The sequence below is a fragment of the Biomphalaria glabrata genome, chromosome 17 (genome assembly GCF_947242115.1).
Source record: "Biomphalaria glabrata chromosome 17, xgBioGlab47.1, whole genome shotgun sequence".
Taxonomy (NCBI): Eukaryota; Metazoa; Mollusca; class Gastropoda; family Planorbidae; genus Biomphalaria; species Biomphalaria glabrata.
Window position 1 is genome coordinate 20958718 of NC_074727.1, and position 17956 is coordinate 20976673.

A 17956-nucleotide genomic window follows, 5' to 3' on the forward strand; every position below is an offset into this window, starting at 1 on the left:
AAAAACTGAGCTACAGATCATAACTAATTTTCTACTTTGTATAATAAAAGCAATAAACTGTCTCAACAAATGAGATTCAAAAACTTTTTGATTTCAGTGAAGTGGATATACATCCAGTCATAACACGAAAATTTGCCTCCATCTGCCTGACTGAACAAAACCTCTGCTTGGCAAAGATCCGAGCAGGTGTAAATTTTTACATCCCTATTACCGATGGTCCGTATCCCAAGACGTTCAGGTTTGAAGAGAGACCGAAGGCCGAGCACACCGAGGAAACTCCCAAATATTCATTCCCTGTGCCAAATCAGTCATGCAGGTGTCCGCCATAATGTTGATAGGTTCAAGAGACTGCTCTTCTGCTTGAAATAATTACCCTTTAGTATTGGTCATCGAAGACCACTACATGTACATAAACATCCTTAACAAGTAAACAAACAAATCAAATCAAAACCATAAAGAGGAAGTTGGGCAACTCAAAATAGAAGAAAAAAAATATATTTAAAACGGTTGGAAGAGAAAGGTAAACAATCATGATGAAATAACGAAACAATTAAAGCGGTGATTATAATAAATTCAAGCTTCAGTCAAATTATGAAAAAAAAAATTTTAATGAAAAAGAAAGAAATTTGATGAATATTTAAAAACAAACTGATAATAAAAGAAGGTGAAATTTTTATAATAGATTTTTAAATAAGTAAAGGAAATTCGAACTTAAAAGCAATTACTAAGCGCCGCACAAGGTAAGACACCCACTCACAGAAAGCCTTGGGGGATAAACACATAATTTATACTGTGAATCGTCCGATAGGCAGAGACAAACAGACAGAGAGAAAATAAGAGAGAGAAAGAGATAAAAGTTGAATGAGAGAGACAGAAGGAGACAGAGAGAGATGGACAGATGAGAAGAGAGAGAGAGAAGAGAGACAGGAGAGGCAACAAGATAAATTAACAGATACACACTGACGGAACAAGGCTCCGCACCATCGCTACGAGACAAAGAGGGATATTTATGTTTGATTTCTTTAATACCACAACACAAGGCGTGTTACACTTCAACAGTAAATAAAAGCCCTCGAGAAGTTTCGTGTGACGCATTCATGAAGTACCCCCTCCCCAGCCCACAAAACAAATCAGAACTGTTATTAATGATTAATGTCACAAGAAATTCAATCCGCCTTACGACAATCTCTTTATTTCCTCTTTGTGTATCTTTTTTTTTCCCTTCTTTCTTTACATCGAAAGACGACTCGTATTCAGCAGTGGTCAAAAGAAATGACCCAACGACCATCAACTATAAAGACCTCAATTAAAACAAATAAGGTAGAATAGACATAGAACTGTACAGTTAGAGGAGAATGTCCGTCATGATGTACTGTCAGACTTAAATGTCCGTCTTTATGTACTGTCAGACTTAAATGTCCGTCTTTATGTACTGTTAGACTAAAATGTCCGTCTTTATGTACTGTCAGACTAAAATGTCCGTCTTTATGTACTGTCAGACTAAAATGGCCGTCTTTATGTACTGTCAGACTAAAATGGCCGTCTTTATGTACTGTTAGACTAAAATGACCGTCTTTATGTACTGTCAGACTAAAATGTCCGTCTTTATGTACTGTTAGACTAAAATGTCCGTCTTTATGTACTGTCAGACTAAAATGTCCGTCTTTATGTACTGTCAGACTAAAATGTCCGTCTTTATGTACTGTTAGACTAAAATGGCCGTCTTTATGTACTGTTAGACTAAAATGGCCGTCTTTATGTACTGTCAGACTAAAATGGCCGTCTTTATGTACTGTCAGACTAAAATGGCCTTCTTTATGTACTGTTAGACTAAAATGTCCGTCTTTATGTACTGTCAGACAAATGTCCGTCTTTATGTACTGTTAGAGCAAGATGTCGTCATGCTTTTATATTTCAACGATAAATATACGAATTCAGTATCTGCGGTGCCAGTATGTTGTATATATTTGTATATTCATACTGACCAGTGTGATAGGCCTTGCCTTGTAGTTGTTGATGCTGTCTGACACTGACAGATTACTCTGGAGATGTCTGAGTTTCTTGTACGGGTGTATTCAATGTAAGTAACTAACAAGAACAAAGCCCGCACAATTAACAAGTAGAAAAAAAGACTTAGTTCCAATCCGTTGTATAACACAGATGATGTTTTAATACTGAAAAGGCCACTGTCCAGTCGAATCAAAAAAGGCCACTGTCCAGTCGAATCACGTTATCCCTATGAAGTCCTAACACCAACTCACTCTATTTTCATAAATAATCTCTAACTCAACTAAGTCCTGATGTCACTAAAGTCGCTTTTAAAGTCCGACAACTATGGTGCGTCTCTATACAAACTAATAATACTAAGTGTCTCACACCAGTAAGGCGTCATATTTCAACATTGGCCAGTAATGACACTAGCCATTAGGTTGTAATGATAAGTATCTACACCTAGCACTAAATGTTTTACGTATATCTCAACAGCGGTCAACAGTATCAGAAACGCATCACATTTCAAAACTGGTCCCTTTTAACCCGTCCGCATTTATACAAACAGTTACCTTCAATATATAGATCTTTTTAAAAAAAATGAGACTAAATAGCTCTCTGCACACTCGCTGACCAATAGATACGGTCCGATTTTGATGGCTAATCAATGAGCGTGTCTTTGTCACGTGACCGTGTTTCATCCTACGCGAAGGTCAAACAATAAAACCGAAAGGAAATTATTACCCACGATTATTTTAGGGCGTTTAAACAAGGGTGATGAGCAATCAATGCCCCTGCTCGCTACCCCTCCTTTTTTCCCCATTTGTCTTAAATCGTACCACAATCCCTCCCGCAACCCTTATGTAACGTTATTTTTTTTTTTTTGTTTCCGGAGGGGTATGCGGAAATTGATGGAACAGCAATAAAACAATTTTATTAGAAACCTGACAAAATGGCAACACAGTGAGAGTTCGACAAAATGACCAGTGTTAGCAGATTTGTTAAAAATCTCTTTTGGCGATCGTTTCACAGCATTTTTTTTTTATTAAGCCTTGCCTAAAGTGTCGTGATGATGAGGACTGACCAGTGTCAACACATGGTGTCACGTGATTGTGATGTCGAAATCTGGTTAGTCTTCCAGGCAAAGGCTAAATCTCTCCCTCTCTTTCTTGTGTTATTGTATAAATTTGGTGTACATGTTCCTAGCTGACCATGAGAGCTACATCTCTCTCTCTCTCTCTCCATTATCATGAAGAGAGAGATTAATTTTACTGTCTGTATCTATATCATCGTGTAAGCAATCGCGTTTATCTAAGTGCTCTCACCTATCTTGAAAGGTAAACAATCCCAAATATCCGCTGCTTTATCTGTTAGTTCTCTCTCTCTCTCTCTCTTTTATGCACAACATGTCTCTCCCTCTTCCCCCTGTTTCTGTCTGTCTGTCTCTCTCCCTCTTCCCCCTGTTTCTGTCTGTCTGTCTCTCTCTCTCTTATGCACAACATGTCTCTCCCTCTTCCCCCTGTTTCTGTCTGTCTGTCTGTCTGTCTCTCTCTCTTATGCACAACGTGTCTCTCCCTCTTCCCCCTGTTTCTGTCTGTCTGTCTGTCTCTCTCTTATGCACAACGTGTCTCTCCCTCTTCCCTTTCTATACTCTTGTCCCTGTTTCTGTCTGTCTGTCTGTCTCTCTCTCTTATGCACAACGTGTCTCTCCCTCTTCCCCCTCTATACTCTTGTCCCTGTTTCTGTCTGTCTGTCTCTCTCTCTTATGCACAACGTGTCTCTCCCTCTTCCCCCTCTATACTCTTGTCCCTGTTTCTGTCTGTCTGTCTGTCTCTCTCTCTTATGCACAACGTGTCTCTCCCTCTTCCCCCTCTATACTCTTGTCCCTGTTTCTGTCTGTCTGTCTGTCTCTCTCTCTTATGCACAACGTGTCTCTCCCTCTTCCCCCTCTATACTCTTGTCCCTGTTTCTGTCTGTCTGTCTCTCTCTCTTATGCACAACGTGTCTCTCCCTCTTCCCCCTCTATACTCTTGTCCCTGTTTCTGTCTGTCTGTCTGTCTCTCTCTCTTATGCACAACGTGTCTCTCCCTCTTCCCCCTCTATACTCTTGTCCTTGTTTCTGTCTGTCTGTCTGTCTCTCTCTCTTATGCACAACGTGTCTCTCCCTCTTCCCCCTCTATACTCTTGTCCCTGTTTCTGTCTGTCTGTCTGTCTCTCTCTCTTATGCACAACGTGTCTCTCCCTCTTCCCCCTCTATACTCTTGTCCCTGTTTCTGTCTGTCTGTCTCTCTCTCTTATGCACAACGTGTCTCTCCCTCTTCCCCCTCTATACTCTTGTCCCTGTTTCTGTCTGTCTGTCTGTCTCTCTCTCTTATGCACAACGTGTCTCTTCCTCTTCCCCCTCTATACTCTTGTCCCTGTTTCTGTCTGTCTGTCTGTCTCTCTCTCTTATGCACAACGTGTCTCTCCCTCTTCCCCCTCTATACTCTTGTCCCTGTTTCTGTCTGTCTCTCTCTCTTATGCACAACGTGTCTCTCCCTCTTCCCCCTCTATACTCTTGTCCCTGTTTCTGTCTGTCTGTCTGTCTCTCTCTCTTATGCACAACGTGTCTCTCCCTCTTCCCCCTCTATACTCTTGTCCCTGTTTCTGTCTGTCTGTCTCTCTCTCTTATGCACAACGTGTCTCTCCCTCTTCCCCCTCTATACTCTTGTCCCTGTTTCTGTCTGTCTGTCTGTCTCTCTCTCTTATGCACAACGTGTCTCTCCCTCTTCCCTTTCTAAACTCTTGTCCCTGTTTGTGTCTGTCTGTCTTTCATATCTACTAGACGATTCACTAAATACGTTAGATCGACTAGATAATTCATTAGCTATTGTCACCACCTCAAAGTTGGTGCCATAGAGTAGAAACCCTAATTCTGTATTGTATATGTTAATTCCATATTGTGAATCTTATTCACAACCCATGTTGCACTAAGGTGAACACTTTTGACCTTAGGTGAACCAGGGAGTTAAAGGCAGTCAGTCCACATAGAGATCTGGTAGCAAGCACTTGTATTGAGTCACTTAAGATATAAGCAGTAGAGTTAGATGTTTAAAGTAGTTGGTTATAGAATAAGTACTAAGTTGTGATATTCGTATATTACTGTTGGATTGATACTGGCCATTCCTGGGTCGAATTGTATGGTGTATTCACTATGTGGTGTTATATTAAACTTATTGTCTGCTACACCCAGCGTCATTTCATTATTCAGTGATTTGTAACAAGAACCCAATGTCACCACCACGCCTACATTGATAACCACAGCCACATTCATAACATTATAAAAGAACGGTGACATTCTTGGTGTCAGAAGCGGCCGAAAACGACATTTATGACAGCATTGTTCAAAGTCACTTTAACATGATATGCTGAGACAACCTGCGTGGACGAAACTAGACAACCCTGATCTTACAACCTGTGTGGGTGAAACTAGACAACCCTGATCTTACAACCTGTGTGGGTGAAACTAGACAACCGTGATACTACAACCGGTGTGGGTGAAAATCTAGTACTACAAGTCATTCAAGTCATCGTTTGAAGACAGCTGATATATGGTCAGTCGAAGTAGCTGACATATTCAAGAATCATCTACATCGAGTGCTCGTCATAATTCTAATGACACACTCCTATTGTCGCTGTCTAACAGCACAGTTAATAAGAGAGCGCTCTTACTCTTAGACCTCTCTTGTCGTCACTACCTATGGTCATTTTAGTTATGTATATTTGTTTCAGCAACTGTATGAAAATGGATTACCTGTCAAACATCTGAAGTATTTATTGGATTACTTATGAACTGTACCGTTGTACTGTGGATTTAACAAGTGGATTACTTATGAACTGTACCATTGTGCTGTGGATTTAACAAGTGGATTACTTATGAACTGTACCATTGTGCTGTGGATTTAACAAGTGGATTACTTATGAACTGTAACATTGTACTGTGGATTTAACAAGTGGATTACTTATGAACTGTAACATTGTACTGTGGATTTAACAAGTGGATTACTTATGAACTGTAACATTGTACTGTGGATTTAACAAGTGGATTACTTATGAACTGTACCATTGTGCTGTGGATTTAACAAGTGGATTACTTATGAACTGTACCGTTGTGCTGCGGATTTAGCAAGTGGATTACTTATGAACTGTACTGTGGACATATTTTATGTGGAGCATCACCGGAACTTTATGTACAAGTCAAGCATCAAGTGAATATTTAAGGGAAGTAACTTTAATTACCCTTAGTATTATCAGTATTGATTAGTTCTCTTTGAACTACACCACAATTTTTTTCATTGTTTACATTGGTATTTATATATACACCTGACCTTTAGGGACTAAATTTAATTATCTATTGAGTCTAAGCATTTATATTTTTTTCAAGTAAGCATCCAGGTATTGGTAGGGACTCTTTAGATAAAGTAAATACTTGATCGTATAGCTGTATTAGTTAAGTTTGTATTTCGTCAAGTATCTATCATATTGTTAAACTCTTGTATTGTCTTGTTTACATTTGTTGAATTTCTTTTGCGTCATAGTTATTTCTCATTGTAATTCTTTTGTCTACTATTTCTACTATCTTGTAATGTCTCTTTAAAGCAGACTGTTTAGTATCTATAGTGTATTTATGTTTGTCTAATTACTTATTAATATATATATTTATTTTACTTCTTATTTCAACCTATTTTTATTATTATCAACACTACACTACACACTTGATACACTATGGGATATATTTTGATTTGAGATTGTGACAAGATTGATTGTATATAATATATACTTTGAGCACATTGAACTATTTTGATACTATTGATACATTGATCACTATTTATCAGACTAATAAGGCTCACATAATTGTGAATTATTTGTTGCAATAAACTTTTACATTGCAAGTGGAGATACTAAAAAATACATAATCACATAATTGATCAGTAAAGTATTACATTACGAACTAGACAAAGATACCTCATAACCTCAATTGTTTCGCACAAAATATATATCTATTATTACCTGCAATTACTATTTGAGCTATAATAATTATTTATCGTACAATATTCATTTACAACTACCTAGTGTACACATATCTATTAATTAACTATATTACTAATTTGAATCTTTGAAAATGGCTGAATATGAAAAACTAATAGAGATAGTGGATAAACTAAAGTTAAAAGAAGATGATAGAGCTGCATTCATTAAAATTGAAATAGATAGAATTAGAGTAGAAAAAGACAAGCAACGGGAAGAAAGGCTACATGAAAGAAGACTGAGAGAGAAAGAACAAGAAAACTTAGAGAAAGAAAAAGAACGCCAGCATGAAATAAAATTAAAAGAACATGAAGAAAAAATGGCAAAACTAGCAAAAGAAAACAAAGACAATTCAGCAAGTCAAACTTCATCTCATCATCAGTATCATAGCAAATTTAGGAACTTTGACCCAAAAGAAGACACATTGGAAAATTTCATTATTCAATTTGAATACATCTGTCAAACAGCAAATATGAATAGTGCACAAATGGCTCAACAACTTCTAGCTAACCTAAGAGGTGAACCACTAAACATCATCGACACACTAACTATGGAGCAAAGAAAAGACTACAACACAGTAAAACAAAGACTTATTGAACATTTTGGCAAGACAGAGGAACACTATCGAAAACTTTTTAGGGAAATAAAACTAGCCAAGAATGCAGATTTAAAAAGAACAATACATGACATGCGCCAGAACATGACAAAGTGGCTACAACTCGCAAACTGCAACTTAGATGACCCCAAACAGATATTAGATTTTTTTCTCATTGAGAATGTGCTAATTAATGTTACAGATGCAGCATTCTCATTCCTGAAGGAGAGAAAAATAAAAAATGAAGCTGAATTGATATCAAACTTAACAACATACAAGGACTCCCACCCAAACATCACCATTGACAAAAGGGAATTGTACAATGTAGCTGCAACAGTGACAGAAAACCATCCAAGAACTACAAATAAATTTAAATATGCCAAGAGCATACAATGTTTTTTCTGTGGCATATTGGGTCACACCAAAGCAGAGTGCAGAAAGAGAATGGCATCAGAAAAACAACAACATGTAAATAGAAACCATAAATATGGAAGAGATAACAGAACTTTCCAGAGCTTCAGTCCTAACTATAATAGATCCTATCAACAACAATATAACAGAAGAACATGGCAAAGCTACAGTCCAACTAACAGTAGATCACATCAAACAAACAGAAGATGGCAAAACAACAGAATGTCTAGAAGAGATCAATTTCAAGATAGACAACATACTTACCACAATAACAATCATACCAGACAAAACATAGCAGCTGTAGCAACTGAAACACCAATAGAATATGAAACAGTAGCATATATACAGACAAAGGTAGCCAAATTAAAAGTGTATCCTGCCTATGTGGATGGCATTAAGGTATATGCATTACGTGACAGTGGCTGCACCTCAATCATTGTGAAGAAATCACTAGTAAAACCTGAACAGATACTTGAAGACAAGGTCACACTGACTTATGCGAATAAAGACTTATGGGAAGTATGTGAAACAGCATTAGTTTTCATTGAATCACCATGGTTCACTGGTCAATACAAAGCCATAGTAATGAACAACCCAGCTGAAGAACTAATTATAGGGAACATAGAGAATATAGTTGAACTATCAGAAGAAGCCTTAGTAAAATGGGCTAATAGTGTGAATCAAGAAAATATTGAGTTAGCATCAACTACTAATTCACATGATTACAACAATGTCAGTATACATGAAGCAACTAAAGATAATCAGTCAATTGCAGATACAAATAAAGTAGATGTAGAATGTCAAACAGATTCTAGCACAACACTAAAAGTAACTAGTGAGATACAAACAGAGGAAGTATGCTCCTATACAAATGCTCATAGAGATGAATTCAGACCTCAATACAGAACTACTAATGAGAAAATGGCCTTAACATTTAAAAATAGTAAACAACTAGAACTCTATACTGCATCAATTAATGAACGCGATGTTAAGTGCATAATAGATGAAGAATCTACCACAACTTTTGTAGATAAATATTTAGTCAAGCAAGAGAACTATTTAAATGACATAGCTATCGTTACTTTGCCCAACAGTAAAATCATACACTGTAAAACTGCTATGGTAGATATCACATCACCATGGATAAATGGGAAATTTAAGGTTGTTGTTCTAGAAAACACTATCTGTTCAATAATTATTGGAGCATATCCAAATTTGGTCAAATCTTGGGAAAAGCCACAAATTAGAACTAATCTATGTCTATACAAATTGCCTGGTAATTGTTCATTGGATGATATCTTATCTAGTGTTGAAAATGTATCTAGTAATTGTACTTATAGTAGTATTGAAGAGCATCCAAAATATGGCTATTTTATGTGGTTAGATAACAAAGATTTTGAGGAATACAAGAAGATTTTGCATGAGATGTATGAAAAAACTATTCAAGGTCAAAGAATTAAAGTCACCATTGTAAATTTCAAAGATTTAAGATTCACACCTTAAAGTAAAAAATTATTTTTACAACCAACTATGAGCATTATTTTGTAAACACTGAGCATTATTTTGAAAACATTGTATTCTATATTTGTAAACATTGAACTAGAACTAAGACTTCATTTTTTTAAACTCTATTTGTAAACAAACTTTGGAATTTGATTACTACATTGTAACCAACAATTTTTTTTTCACATTCTTTTGTCAACAAGAATAACATTTTTGTACTCAACAATGTAAACAAACATTGAATTTTTTCCAAACTTATTCAGTACCTAGCTTAATTTTTTTTCCATGCAATGTAAACATTATTTTTTCTCATTGTATTGAGAACAACTGTGACAAATTTTTTTCTACAGCTATTGTAAACAAAATTGGAATTTTTTTACTATGTCATTTATCACAATTATATAACTTAGTCACATTTTTCAATACTATTGGAAAAAGGAGATTGATTCATAATGTAACTTATTTATTCAATGTCAATTAGTGTAATGAAATATTGACATACACTTGTATTTTTTTGAAAACATTTTTGTCAAACTATTCTTATGGACTATATTTTTTGTAACAATCATTGATGTAAACAAGAAGATTGTTGTACAAACTTTTTGATATTTCAAGTGCTGAAAGAGACACTTGATATTATTCTTTTAAATTGGACTTACACATTTTTTCACAACAGATTAAAATAAATACAACTAAACCATTATGATGTTATGCTTGTATGTATATGCTTGAACAAATTAATGTAAACTCAAAGATTGTATCACAACTGACACATTTTCTCAGTTGAATTTTTTTTTGACAAAAGAATTTTTTGAACTTTGTACTCAATAATTATTTGATAAACAATGTAACATTAAACTTTTGCCATTACTAGCTACAAATTATTTGAACTGTCATATGGAGAAATACTTAATTGAAACATAAGGTGCATGTAGCAAGAACTATGAAGGATACTTATTACTTTGATTTCATGTTGATACTTTTGATCCAATATTTTGATACTTGAATTATACATATTTACTTGTGTAATATTAATGCACAACAATTTTGTATGGAGATATCAAACCTCATATTGAAGTAAACAGATACATTGAATTTGTAACAATGATCATTAAACAATTTGATGTTGAATTTTGACACATATTTTGAATTTTTCTATACTTATCACTTACATATTGAGACTTACTTGTAACATTTTCTACATGATTTGTACATATTGTACTATTGGTGTTAAAAAAAAAAACAAAAAAAAAAACAGACTTCTAACATTTCTATAGTGTCAAAGATTTTTTTATAAATAGATATTGTGAATAAAAAACTTGTATTAATTTTTCACATTGTGACATAGGAGATTGTCATTGAAATTTTCATCACACTTTGCACATATTATTATGAAAAGACTTGTAAATATTGAACACATTTGAATATTGATGTATATATTAGAACTACATGTAAAGAATTATTTGGGATGTTAAGTATTTGACTCAGAGAATTATTTGAATTGCCTTACAAGAATATGATGAATTGGAGAATTTTGCCCTTGTATGAACTTTTTTGATTCAGCAAATATTTTGTGTAACACTGTCATATTATATATTTTATTTCAAGTTTGTAGTTCTATTTGAACTCAGCAATTGAACATTTCATAGACCCCAAGAATTCCAATTGATCCTACTTATGATAATTATGTCGTCAAGCTGAAAAAAATTTCTTCAAAATTTTTTTCAAAAGGGGGGTGATAGGTAATGTCACCACCTCAAAGTTGGTGCCATAGAGTAGAAACCCTAATTCTGTATTGTATATGTTAATTCCATATTGTGAATCTTATTCACAACCCATGTTGCACTAAGGTGAACACTTTTGACCTTAGGTGAACCAGGGAGTTAAAGGCAGTCAGTCCACATAGAGATCTGGTAGCAAGCACTTGTATTGAGTCACTTAAGATATAAGCAGTAGAGTTAGATGTTTAAAGTAGTTGGTTATAGAATAAGTACTAAGTTGTGATATTCGTATATTACTGTTGGATTGATACTGGCCATTCCTGGGTCGAATTGTATGGTGTATTCACTATGTGGTGTTATATTAAACTTATTGTCTGCTACACCCAGCGTCATTTCATTATTCAGTGATTTGTAACAAGAACCCAATGTCACCACCACGCCTACATTGATAACCACAGCCACATTCATAACATATAAAATAACACGGTGACAGCTATGTTATCAGAAAAAAAGCATAAAAGTTCACAAGTCCAAGTTGCGACACACTTTTATGTAAAAAAAAATATCCAATAGAGAATGTCTATTTCTTTTTTCTAACTGCCCAACAACATAGTCTATACTGTCCATTTCAGCCTAAAGGTGTCCAACAGACGTCAATTTTTCCCTCTGGACTATCATGGCGAGTTCTCAGCAATCAGTAAACTAAACTTTTACTTTAACAACATAGAGTGGTCAGTTCTCAAAAGACATCACAATCACTGACCGGAAGATCACCTAAAGCCTTAGTGGTCTCGAAAAAGTACAATCATAAAGAACCTAAAAAGAAAAACCCTAATATGAAGTCATGAGAAAACCCAGAAAGAGGAAAATGAAATTTCAAATAAATGGGCACTAAGATTGATTTTCTATTTTTCAATAGCTATTCGTGTTGTTTTTTTTCCTTAGTTCTATTAGTATATCTATCAATTTTCCCTTAGTTCTATTAGTATATCTATCAATTTTTCCTTAGTTCGTGTATCTATCAAATTTTCTTTAGTTGTATTCGTATATCTATCAATTTTACCTTAGTTCTATTCGTATATCTATCAATTTTACCTTAGTTCTATTCGTATATCTATCAATTTTACTTTAGTTCTATTCGTATATCTATAACTTCCACAGTCACCCAGGTAATCTTCACCAAGACGTAAAATCTTAAGTTTTTACAGTACATCAATAAAATTATATGTGCTGTCATATTGCTAGAGTTTGCGATTCAAGCTTAGTCTAAGGTTTTTGATGTTTAACCTTATTCGGGTGACTAGTACATTTACAGCAAAGCTTTATATGGTCAAACCGATGTGTTAATCCTTCCTTTCTTTGTATCATCTGAAATCAATAACTATAAACAGGTGAGCACAATCTTTCATAAAATCTTTTACAACACATTGCAACACAATACTTCCTATATTCTGTACACCAGTTACATCAAAAAAGATATATATTTATAAATATCTGTCATAAATAAAAATCTAGAATGCTACGCACCCCCCCCCCCCCGGCCAATTTAGTTACTCTAAAAAAAAATATTTGTACTTATTGTTTGTAAATTTTGTTTCGCTAAATTAAATTTTTTACACGTTTTTTTTTCCCACTAAAAACTAAGATTTTGAACTGAGTCATTTTTGCCTCTTAGCCGAAAATTTTATTTTGAGATTTACTGCTTTCATCCTCTTTTTCCTGGGAAACTACAAAACCATAACAATAATGAGAAGTTGTTGCGGTGTAAAATCTATTTTTTAGCAAAACAAACAAGCCACCTGTTATATTGTTTGAGGGCAAGGGATTTTTCCTTAAGGGTGACAGAGATGGTTATTGTTAATTGAAAATGCGTACATTGATTCACTTTTACTTCTGCGATGAGAGATTCTACAGCAAGATTGGGTGTACAGTTTCGTTTTCATCTGATTACATCACAACTGATATGAGTTCAAAATTAGAATCTTAAGTACCGGTACTTTACCCCAAAAAAATATATATATCTTTATCTACATCACTCTCTGACTTCAATCCTCTCTTTTACTTCATCGCAATCACAAACACATTTGCACCGCGCCGCACCTTTGTAACCACGGGAAACGTAGCATCAATGGCTGCAACTTTTTTGTGACAATCATAATGAAAGTCATGTTGTTGTTTTTTTTACTTTATTTTAAAGCTAAGATTTAAATTTAAAGAATTAAATTCTGTATCAACGCATTAAGCCGGCGTATTAATTTAATTGGCAGGGGCAGACTTCTAGTTTACAAACTAATTGCCATAAACACTCGCGCTAGCATCCTACGTTAGCACACACGCACAACACACACACACACACACACTAAGAGGAAAACCAGAAACGTTCAAGACATAATAAAGTCACCGAACGAGATCACGAGCTCAACATTAAAGACTAGAGAGGGAGAGAGACAGACAGACAGACAGACAGACAGAGAGAGAGAGAGAGAGAGAGAGATTTAATTATTTTAATTTTTCAATGTTTTTTTTTAATAAGAACATGATATAGTTTGACCATCGTGGTTCGATGTCAGTCATCCAGGGGGCTGGGGGAGGGGGGTTTGCACTGGGATTTTATGCAGTGCCTCCTCGTGTGGCTGGTGAGACAAGTAATGTAGCGTGTAGCGACTACATTTTCTAATTGTTAATTATGCATGCACATAAAAAATTTACAGTGCAAAATTGGTTTTATTGTATGTGCATAATTCCATTGTCCAATATGTATGTTTTATCGCTTTGGGGGTGGGGGATAACCGATACGTCGGTTTGTCATCATCGTTGTAAACATTATCAGAACAAAAGGCAGAGCTATTACTAGCAAGTAGTCTTGGTCGTTTCTCTATAATTCATCATTCGCTACTGTATTGAACTGTCTAGGCCCTATTCGTAGTTAGCTTGTTTTCTTTTTCAGTTAACAACAGATTACTCAAACACACACATATATAAAAGCCATTCAGCCTCAGAAGTCATTATAATAGCGCCATACGACTACAACATAATCTTTGGCCAAGATGCGCGCCATCTGTTGTACTGGGTAGAGAGCCCTATCCAACGGAGTGTCTGGTGCAATGCTCTCTGCATAGACTACAACATAATCGTTGACTAAGATGCGCGCCATCTGTTGTACTGGGTGGAAGCGTAGTGTCTGACGCAATGCTCTCTGCATTTTCCAGCTAACGTACTAACGTACACCGTCTGCAAGTCTTTCTTGCAACTGCCTTTTTCTAGCATTACATAATGTAACCTAGCGCTGATATTATATCTCACAGCCCTCGTGAGTAGCCTTTCTGATGCGATCCATTTAAACGCGAGCACATCAAAGGCCCACTGCTCATAGATATACTAAATACACGTTCCTTATCGCTATTTGAACATCTAAAAGCGAGCTTGCAAACGAGGGCCACATCTATTAGCATCACATTAGTCAGTCCAAAGGTAACTTGTAACAAGTGAATGTGAGCGAATTCTCACTCGCAAGTACAATATTCTAATAAATAAATTGAAGGCTGTAATAACCGAATTAGAGATGGAGATTGTAGCAATTACTAGATCTAAGTAATGTTATGAACCAATTGAACCTATATTCCACAAATAATTGCCCTAATTACTGGATAAGCGGTTTTTTGCTGTTGTTGTTTTTTTTACAGCAGGAGCTCTGGAAAAAAAATGGTATTCATTAGTGCCACTATTCTTATACGGTGTTTTTCATTATACACTGCAAAAATTTTAATACTGAAAATTGCGTAAAAGGTTAAAAAATGTGTCCAATTGCCTTATGCATTTTTTTTTTATTCTCATGACCAAAAAAAAAAAAAGAAACACTCTGTACGAGATGCAGTCATTGAGAGAAGGTCAAATGCATAAGAGCAAACAGAGCGATTGGAGAAATTGGTCGGCAGCATTTATAAGAGAAGGAAAGTAAGCTGTAGGAATAATATAAATGTTACTGGGAATATTACGTAACAGCTAAAAAGGGGGAAGGGGTAAAAACATTTGTTACGATTTGTTACAAGTGGGGAAAGTGGGGGGGGGGGAGTCTAAAGATGTGTTACTTACCAAGAAAAATATTTAAATGAGGACAGGTACAGTGGTCCCTTGACTTTCGCGGGTTCGACTTTCGCGGAAGGGCAATACCACGGTGTTGCTGTTTTTTTTATTTCGCGTTTTTTTTTAACCACGGGTTTTCAGGCGGCCGAGCGAGGTATGTGTACAGTATTGGGGGAAAAAAACTGAATACATCATGGAAGCGCCGTAGGAATTTGATACTTTTCTCAACATTTCTATCGATTCCTTGATGAAAAATTTAATCTGGGGAAAATATCATTAATAAATAAGTCATTTGTAAAAATTCGAATTTTTTATTTATGTTACTCTACCCGGGGGGGGGAGGAATCGAATCTTGTTACGGTTTGTTACAAAAGAGAAGGGGCGGGGGGGTATACTATCCGAACGTTCCCCCTGTATGTTTAATCTATTTATATTTTGTTGTGTAAGCCCGTAGAATGGAGTGTATAGGAACCAACCAAAATACTATCATTAATCAAACAACTACTGTGGTATTTGTCAATCCTATACTCTTAAGCGAGCAATTCTTGTATGTATGTATGTATGTATGTATGTATGTATGTATATATATTTATATTTATATATATATATAAATTTTATTTCGAAAACGGCTCTAACGATTTTCTTTAAAAGTTCATGGTATGTGCATAATAGTGAGAAAAAAATTCTCAACTCATTGGCCACATCGGGAAAACTCGAGGTCGACCGTTATATCGGTTTGAAAATGCCTCATTATCGAAAAATTAGTTTTGGCTAGAATGTTTTATGAATGAAAATTTTCCATGACGTAAACGGGAAAAACGCTGCTTACGTCACTAGGCTTACCGCAGTACACTAAAATATTTCTTTGCAAACAATAACGAGTTCTAAAGAATCAATAGACCTAATGAAACATTTGCGCACCATCTTAATGTAGATTGATTTATTATAGAACTATGAAAGAAAAGTAATGAAATTAAATGTGCCGATATATGATTAGTTATTGTGTTTTAAGTGCTTAATAAGTTGTTTACACTTTAATTGTGTAGAGCGGTGTAGATACCTTTTACTTTGTTGTTTATTTTGCTGGTGACCTCCAGCTGTCTCGTTCTGAGGTTGCATGCAACCATGTGCTCTCTTCTATGTCAGCTAAGTCAAGTTTGCGCCATAAGCTGGTCTTTTAAGGGTTTCGGTGTTACGTCGACCACTTTTTAGCTCACCAAAAAAGACTGCCTTTGGCATGCGTTCGTCTGAGATTCGTCTCCCATACAGGATACTGCTCTGTCCAGCGTAACTGTCGGACTTAAAGAATTCCCTCTATACAAAGGCCGCGGATACACATTTGAGACCAAAAGAAAATTAGCTGCCGAGGACAGACGCAGACGCTAAAAGAAAATCTTAATCGAGCATCGCGGACAATGGTTATGGTTGCCCTGGATGTGGCAAGATATGTAGGTCACAGCTGCAATCCTCATTAATTTTCGGACTCTAAGACAAGCCTTATTATTATTATTATTTTGCTGGTGAATTATTACCACGTGTTCATGCTTCAGTGTCTACCTCTCCTGTACCAAAACAAAGGAAATGGTCATAACACAGCTTCTCTACGCCTTACTTGCTCACACTAAACATGATATCCATCTAGCGGTCAACGAGTTTTCGTACACTGCAGCCTCTTTTGATTTAACTATAAACCTCGGTAAAAAGCTTGGAGTTAAGGCCAGGAGTGACCTGAATGGATGGATGTGTAAAAGCAGGCCATAGCACCACTAGGATGGATGGATGGCAAAAGCCGGTATGAACTTCCTATAGTCCGACAGTCAGGCTGGGCAGGGCACGTAACCCGTATGGGTAACGAGCATATTGTTTGGCGTAACAGAGGTGCCCCACGGAAACGTTTCTTTAGAAAACTAATGCCATGATTTAAGTCTAATAAGAAAAAATGCGCCATTTTACTTTGTCACTAAGTGCATGTTTTACCCTATAACGTAGAGAAGTTACATTGCAAAGACTTTCTTCCAAGCCAATAATAGTAAGCCTACAATAGTTTTACTCAAAAGATGGATTGTAAAACTATAAGACGGACGTGAGCTGTAGTTTGTCTAGACTGTAGGAGGACTTAAAAGACTTTAAATTTAATCGACATGTACAATTAGGCCTACAATTAGAACTAACAGAACACTAAAACAACTCTTCAGATTAGTAGTCTTTATCCGATCGTTCATTTTCGTAATTACAAGAATATTCCCAAAATGACTTCGGGTATATAACCTTCCGAAATTATTTAACCGAGCGCGGTTCGGCCACCTGGTACAAAAATATTCTCAAAATCACTTCGGGTATATCTCCTTCCTTAACAAATTATTCATCCGAGCGAGGCTCGGTCACCTGATATTTACTTTTAATCAAGGAAGAAAATGAAATTTTAATGATCCCTACAAGTTTATAATACTCGATATAATACCGGGGCTGGGGGGGCTTAAGGAGCCTTGGGCAAGTAGAATTTGCGGGACGCTTTGAAACCATCAAAATATGAATATATGAATATATGCTTACTCATTTCTGATAACCAAGGGCTCCCATTGGTCAC

The 17956-nt window shown here is 35.8% G+C and overlaps 1 protein-coding gene and 1 long non-coding RNA gene across 4 annotated transcripts in view; both read right to left on the minus strand.

Moving 5' to 3' along the window:
- Nucleotides 1-17956, minus strand: part of LOC106056285 (uncharacterized) — a 176670-nt gene that overhangs the window by 133100 nt on the left and 25614 nt on the right. The gene's annotated exons all lie outside the window — the stretch shown is intronic.
- LOC129923624 (uncharacterized) lies at nucleotides 1161-5717 on the minus strand. Its single transcript, XR_008775576.1, has 2 exons — nucleotides 5481-5717; nucleotides 1161-5443 (listed from the first exon to the last, which is right to left on the minus strand). It is a non-coding gene; the product is annotated as an uncharacterized LOC129923624 (long non-coding RNA).